Source organism: Electrophorus electricus, chromosome 15 (assembly GCF_041902795.1).
Source record: "Electrophorus electricus isolate QZ-2024a chromosome 15, ASM4190279v1, whole genome shotgun sequence".
In the NCBI taxonomy this organism is placed as follows: domain Eukaryota; kingdom Metazoa; phylum Chordata; class Actinopteri; order Gymnotiformes; family Gymnotidae; genus Electrophorus; species Electrophorus electricus.
The window spans coordinates 18,107,601-18,115,000 of NC_137511.1; the positions used below are offsets into that span (position 1 = coordinate 18,107,601).

Below are 7,400 nucleotides of genomic sequence, written 5' to 3' on the forward strand. Positions count from 1 at the left end.
CCCGGCGGCCTCCGCCTCATTCCTCCCATTCAGGCCGTGGCACCGGTTTTGGGGCTGGGATCTGCGTGTGCGCGAACCTACCGAATATGTGCGCGATGCCTAAAGACTGTGTGTATTGTACTGAGTGTAATTGTCTTTAGTCACCCAACTTCCACATGCTCGTAAAGAAACATCACGGAATAGCGGGATATGGCTGCCCGGGAGGGAATATGGCCGGGAGTGAGGCAGGACTTTGTGTTTGGGAATTTCCCTGTCTTATGAAATGATGCAGCACACCTCGCACGTTTCCCTTTTTTTTGTGTGTTTTGTAGCTTTCTTTTTGGTTATTTCTTTGTTTTGGTGCCAGGGTGGACGCAGAAAACCAATGGCACGGTACTTAGTGAAACTGTCACAATTGGCGAGTGAAATCTCAACAACAACAAAAAATAATAAGAAAAAACAAACAAAACATGCGCTTATTCGGGGAGCTTCGGGTGCGTCGCTTCCCACTTTGCGTCCTTTTTTCCCCCAGACAGGTGGGGGAAATAAAATTGGTTGTTGAACTGCAAAGCACTACATATACCAAGATCCTTTGCGTCATCACATCCGGACACCAAAAAAAAAACCGCACCCCTCTCTCGTTCTCTCTCTCTCTCTCTCTCTCTCTCTCTCTCGTTCTCTCTCTCTCTCGTTCTCTCTCTCTCTCTCTCTCTCTCTCTCTCTCTCTCTCTCTCTCTCTCTCGCGCGCGCGCGCTCCACCCTCGCGCTAAGGCAGGTAGCGCACGCGGAGTAGGAAGTTCGTGGGCAATGGGCTGAAGGTCCGCGCGAGGCGGCGGCTGCTGGCGACCTTCCCGACGGACTCGGACCACGTAAGTGCCCCGCAGGGTTTGGCGGGGGACCACGGAGGGAGTTCGTCCTTGGAACTGTGTGCGTTTTACGTGCGGGTTTTGAGCCGTGTCGACGCGTTTTTGGGGTTTGTGTGTGTGTGTGAGAGGCGAAACCTGTGGCTCGGTTCGTGCTGTCGGCTAAAGTAGTTGGCTAGCTTGTCTAAGATAAGTTGAGGCAGGACGCCTCTTCGTCACCTGAAGTGTAACTTTGTGGTTACGCTCTTTGGTGGATGAATTAATGGGGATTTTTGTGAATTTTGGAATTCTTTGAAAAAAAAAACCCAGACCAAAATGATAATCTCTTTGCCCTGGCTGGTTTTACAGTCACCTCTTTCTCCAGTCCGGCTGAGTCTGGAGTGAGTGCTCCGTTCGGATAGGATTAGGCATCTGGGTTTGTGCAATAATATAGCTCATGTCGGGACATTTAATAAATAGTTATTATTCTAGCCTTTGTTGGGTAAATTCTAGATTAATGGATTGAGAGCTTTGCAACGGTCTTCTGTTTGTCGTAGCTTATAGTGTCCATTAAGTAATAGAAGCGCTGTGAACGAGTTACTTCTCAACTTCCACACCCAAAGGTCGCTAGGATAGCTGACACGGGAATAGGTGGCATTTTCAAGCTCTACTTCTCTTCGTTTAGTTAAATATTAAGAGACCAGCAAGGCCCATTGTGAACACACACATGAGTGTGTGTGTATTAGGAGCTTTTCTTGGTTAAAGCTGTGTCTGTTGACTAAAGAGATGGAGCTTGTGGGGGTTGAGAAGGAAAAACTACTAGATGAGAGGAATTCAGTCCCAGATCTTGTGTTCACAGGCAGCTCGTTCATGTCGTGGAACATCTCGCCGTCCTCTGGGTCCTTCATGTGTTCCCATCCTCCCTTTATTCAGGAGCCAGGTGTGATCAGAAAGTGGCCAATCAGTTGCATGGACCATACGGTTAGCTACCAGTCACTTCAAAATCCAGGGCCGAAAGTTGCATTCGTGGTCCGGAGTTTGACACTGCCACCAGTAGGTCTAATTGACTAGTGGTCCCAAGCACTTTTACAAACACTCTGGTTTGGCTGTCAGGTTTTTAGATCTGCATGGATCCATAACCTCATCCCTGCTAGTGAGCTGATGCTCCGAAAATGTCGTGGGGATCTTGTGGGAATGTTTTTAGAAGGCTTGCTCCTGCCTTTGTGAAAGCCTGTGAGTAATGTTCCCACAGAGATTGCGAATGTTCTCTGTGTGTCACGCTGGTCTGCAAGGCTTGTGGGTGTTGTGATTTACCACGGCCTTCAGTCTGACCTTTAATAACCTCTCTCTTGGTGAACTCACAGAAGCTGCAGGTGCTTCAGCAAGTCCCGTGTCCAGACTGGAACTTCAGAGGGTTGAAGGAGATTCTCACTGGACGAGCAGTTACCGGCATGAAGCAATGAGACTGGCACGGTTACTGGCATGACGCAGTGACGCGCGCGCACGGTTACTGGCGTGACGCAGTGACGCGCGCGCACGGTTACTGGCGTGACGCAGTGACGCGCGCGCACGGTTACTGGCGTGACGCAGTGACGCGCGCGCACGGTTACTGGCGTGACGCGCGCGCACGGTTACTGGCGTGACGCGCGCGCACGGTTACTGGCGTGACGCGCGCGCACGGTTACTGGCGTGACGCGCGCGCACGGTTACTGGCGTGACGCGCGCGCACGGTTACTGGCGTGACGCGCGCGCACGGTTACTGGCGTGACGCGCGCGCACGGTTACTGGCGTGACGCGCGCGCACGGTTACTGGCGTGACGCGCGCGCACGGTTACTGGCGTGACGCGCGCGCACGGTTACTGGCGTGACGCGCGCGCACGGTTACCGGCGTGACGCAGTGACCCGTGCACGGTTACTGGCATGACGCAGTGATGCGATAGTGTATCTATTTCAAATGTAGCTGATCAGCCAAGACGAGGTGTCCAAATTTAGCTTATTTAGTTTTGCAGTTAAACTATCTTCTGCAGCTGCAAGGTTAACTTTGCTGCCAAGGGAAGCTCGTGCCCGCAAATTAGCATCTTGCGATCTCCACGCTGAAATGATCAAGCACCTTCCTCAAACCACCTTGAGCTGTTAAGCAATCTCAAATGGGCACTCTCGTGTGGTTCTTGTGCCTATGCAATTCTGTTGTGTACAAAAATGGGCAAAAGTGCAGCGGAAAACGCCATCCGTGGCCGTCTTGAGACCAGAAAGTCATCTGATGTTTTTTTTTTTTATCTCATTTTTTATAGATGTAGGTCAGAGCTGCTAGAGAAATGTAACAATCTGACAGTTATAACTGGCCCTACGGGATTTTTAAAAATCCTAACCAATGTTGAAAACACATATTGATGTTTTTCGCTGATTTATTTTTTCCTTGAACTTTGTTATTCACGAAAGTCCCCACAACTACAGTCTGCCCTGAATGCAACACCACACACTTTCATGTTGTGCACACACATGAGTCCCAGCCACTGGTTCTGCTTCTCAAAACTTGGAGGGAGTTTCTCGCGAACTGCTAAATGGTGGGTTTTTTTTTTTTTTACGCAAGGGAACACGACTCGTGAACAGATGCGGTGGACACCTGCCTCCGTCCTCTGCTCTACTGTTTCCTTTGTTACCTCTGATAGTGTTCATTTAGCTGCCAGGATTACGACACACTGATTTATACCACGCACCTCCGCCATCACTGGTTGGCGGCCTTTCAGGCATGAGGGCAGCATCTCGCTGAAGCTTTGGCAGACACTGGGGCCAAGACGCCCATGCAACCGGCTTAAATAAGATGGAACTCACTTGGCTACCTACTGTGTGTGTTTGTGTGTGTGAGAGGTGGGGAGTGTGCGCCTATGCAAAAGGTCATACACACCACTTCCTCTCTAAGACTTTCTGTCTCCCTCCCTCTTTCACTCTCTCTGTCTTTCTCTTTCTGTCTCTCTGATCCACCATCTGTGTGTTTTTCTCTCTCTCCCTCTGCCCCATCTTCTCTTTTTCTTTCTCTCTATTGTTCCGTCGGTCAATACACACACACACACACACACACACACACACACAAAAGCGTGCACGCCTGCTCCGTGCAGGACGTGTGCTCGTGCAGTAGTGAAATCTGGGAGCTGATCTCCGAGGTGCGGGCCCGTACTGACACAGTGAGCTCCAGAGCTGCCGCACAACTCTGCCCTCACGAAAGTGCCAAGGAGCTTCTGTGCTCGCAGATGAAAGGAACGTTCTATATGCAAATGAGGTGATTGTGGCAGGTTAATCAGTTCAGGGCAGATTCTAGCCACATTTCCCAATGATCTTGAAATCGGTGTCACTCCAGCGCTGCCGGCGCGAGCCAACGGGTCTTTTTGTCCTGAGAGTGACACGTGTGCACACACTTGCCGCTACGTTAATAAGGAAGGCATGTGCAGCCATCCTAAGAAGGCCCTTCACACTGCCACACAGATCGAGGTCAGGGCCGGGCCCAAAGATTTGGGGGAAGTGCCTGCATTGGGATGTGTTTTTCTTTTTTCTGAGCACTATTACGATTTGCGATTTAAGTTACGGGTGTGATTTGTAAGTTGAATTTCAGGTTTGCGTTCATACGTGAAAAGTGATTCAGTTGCTACTACAGTTGGTATGGTAAATCAATCATTTTCTTCCTAAATCCAGAGGTCCAAATACTGTTTTTTTTTTGTTGTGTTTTTGTTTTTGTTTTGGTTTTTTTGCCTTTATTGTTTTTTTGGGTGAAACTTTATTGGTGAATGGCTTCTGTCGAGGACGAATCAAACTTAAATCAGCTGACAGTTGTGCCTCTCGTGCGTTTGGGCGGGGTGGGGCAACCTCGCTCACTTTGAGTGTTTAGGAGTGTTGAACTGACCGAGTTTGCTTGAACAGGTTCTGGCTCCATGTTCCTGCGATGCGCTGAGAGTGGTAGATCGATCATGGGGCTCACATGCACGCACACACTCCGAAACACACACACACACACAGCCGTCGTGAGCGGGCGTCGTGATCCTCCCGACGTGCCGGAGGTTCTAGACCATTTCCCTCTTCCTCAACTGCCGTCTTTCAGTGGGAATGTCGAGGTTGAAGGTCAAGCACCTTATCCCCGTGACCAATCCGATGCGCCCTTGGAAGCGCCACGGCAGATCCCAAGCCGAGATGTCCATGCGCCTGTGGTCCGCCCACATGGACGGGCCGCAGCTCAAGACCCTCGGTAACCAGCTGGCATCATGGCGACTCGTTCCTGCTGAGCTTGGTATTAAAGCTGTGGGCGAACGAGACGCGGGACACCGGCCAGGGCATGTGACACTGTAGCTGAGAGGCCTGAGTTGTTCCTAACAACCACAATTCCATTTTACAACATTTTACACTTAGACTGTGTGCACGATAATTCAGCAAGAGAGTATTTCGGCCATATCATATCATTATGCATATTTTCCAACTCCGAGCTGTATAAACTTGAATGCTTATTGGATTTAAGCATATCAGGTAATGTGTTTTTGTGTAATAAGGGAGGGTGTGGCCTAAGGAGATCAATGCACTATATCAAGGTGTGTGTAATTATTAGGATGCTTCGTTTCGTCAGGCAAAATGGGCCAAAAAAGATTTAACTGACTCTGAAAAGTCAAAAATTTTAAAAAGTCTTTCAGAGGGATGCATCAATCACAAAATTGCAGATATTGGGGTGTGATCACAGAACCATCAAACATTTTGTTGCAAATAGGCAACAGGGTCACAAGAAATGTGTTGAGAAAAAAGATACAAATTAACTGCCAAAGATTTGAGAAGACTCAAACATGAAGTGACCAGGAACCATTATCCTCCAGTGCTGTCATACTCCTGAACTGCAACGAACCTGGAGTGCTCAGAAGTACAAGGTGTTCAGCACTCAGAGCCATGGCCAAGGTAAGGAAGGCTGAAACCCGACCACCACTGAACAAGACACATAAGCTGAAATGTCAAGACTGGGCCAAGAAATATCTGAAGACAGATTTTTCAAAGATTTTATAGACTGATGAGCCAAGAGTGGCTGGATCTGTAACAGGCACAGAGCTTCACTTCCACGCCAGCAAGGTGGAGGTGGGGTACCGCTATGGTCTGGTATTATTAAAGATGAGCTAGTTGGACCTTTTTGGGTTGAAGATGGATTCAAAATCAACTCCCAAACCTACTGCCTGTTTTTAGAAGATACTTTATTCAAGCAGTGGTACAGGAAAAAGTCTTTATCTTTCAAGAAGGCCATGATTTTTGTTTAGGACAATGCTCCATTGCATGCATCTCCACTGCGTGGCTAACCAGTACAGGCCTTAAAGATGAAAGAATAATGACATGCCCCCTTCCTCACCTGAGAACTTGTGGGCCCTTCTTAAACGGGAGACCTACGGTGAAGGAAAACAGTCCAGGTCTCTGAACAGCATCTGGGAGGCTGTGGTTGCTGCTGCACAAAAATTGATCATCTACAGATTAAGAACCTGAGAGATTCCATGAATGGAAGGCTTATGACTGTTATGGAAAAGAAGGGTGGCTATATTGGTCACTGATTTAATTTTTTTAAAATGTCAGAAATGTTTATTTGTAAATTTTGAGTTGTTTGTTCATTATTCTCACCCTAACAGATGCAAATAAATAAGTGAGATTGGAACATTTTCTGTTTTTCATTTAGTTTTAATTTATTCTGCACCCTACTAGTTGCCCAGTAATTATGCACACACCGATATTCTCGCAGGAAAGCCAAAACCTCACTTTTCCTTTCTTAAACATTCAGGTTTGAGGTTTAACAACATTTTGGATTGACCGAGAGCACTGTAGTGGAATGAATCCTCAAAAATACAACTTGTCTAATAATTTTTGTGCACACAGTGTATTTGGTACATTTATTTCCATAATTATTTAAAATGTAGTTGAATTGGATTGCATTCAAAGCAAGTGAGGACAGCCCAGTCAGTGTTGATGAAGTAGATTTCTTGCTTAGCATTAACAATCGCAGTCCTTTGCTATATGATGACATATGGACTCATGAGCCATATTTTGTAATGAGACAATGCTAGCTGCCTTTAACTGCTTTCTCACTCTCTCTCTCTCTCTCTCTCTCTCTCTCTCTCTCTCTCTCTGACACCATTGCCAAAGCATAGGCAATAAAATTTGACTGTGAGCCAATTTATAAAAATGAACAAGAATAGGCATGTTAAGAATGTTTCTAATAACAATAAAGGTGAAAGCTAACAGTTATGTTAATTGTATCTAGACTACTAATATGTTGGACATATCTGCAGAGGAGAATGTCCTCTTTTGCACTGTAGGACTGAGCAGTTTCCACTTGATCACAGTTCAGCCTTTTAGAGGAAAAGAGTCTATAATGTGACAGAAGGCCAGAGAGAGACATAATCAGTGCCAGGTTAGGAGTTCTGAATTAGGAGTGGTAGGTTGGAAGTGGTAGATTTAGGAGGTCCAGGTTAGTAGAGTGGGAGGAGTGGAGAGGTTGTTACCCACTGTCTCTCAGGTGACGTGTTACTGCATGTTTAGTGGGGAGGCTTGCTGGGTGACCTTCTTCCAGAAAAA

At 47.3% G+C, this 7,400-nt stretch overlaps 1 protein-coding gene across 5 annotated transcripts in view; it reads left to right on the plus strand.

Moving 5' to 3' along the window:
• Positions 1–680: 680 nt before the first annotated feature.
• Positions 681–7,400, plus strand: part of plekha1b (pleckstrin homology domain containing, family A (phosphoinositide binding specific) member 1b) — an 18,566-nt gene continuing 11,846 nt past the window's right edge. For 2 of the 5 annotated variants that reach the window (XR_014117240.1, XM_035533743.2), the window contains exon 1: positions 685–848. The gene's annotated coding sequence lies outside the window, so the exon portion shown is untranslated. Of the gene's footprint in view, positions 849–7,400 lie in introns of all 5 variants that reach the window. The other 3 variants (XM_035533741.2, XM_035533740.2, XM_035533742.2) reach the window with 3 other exon arrangements.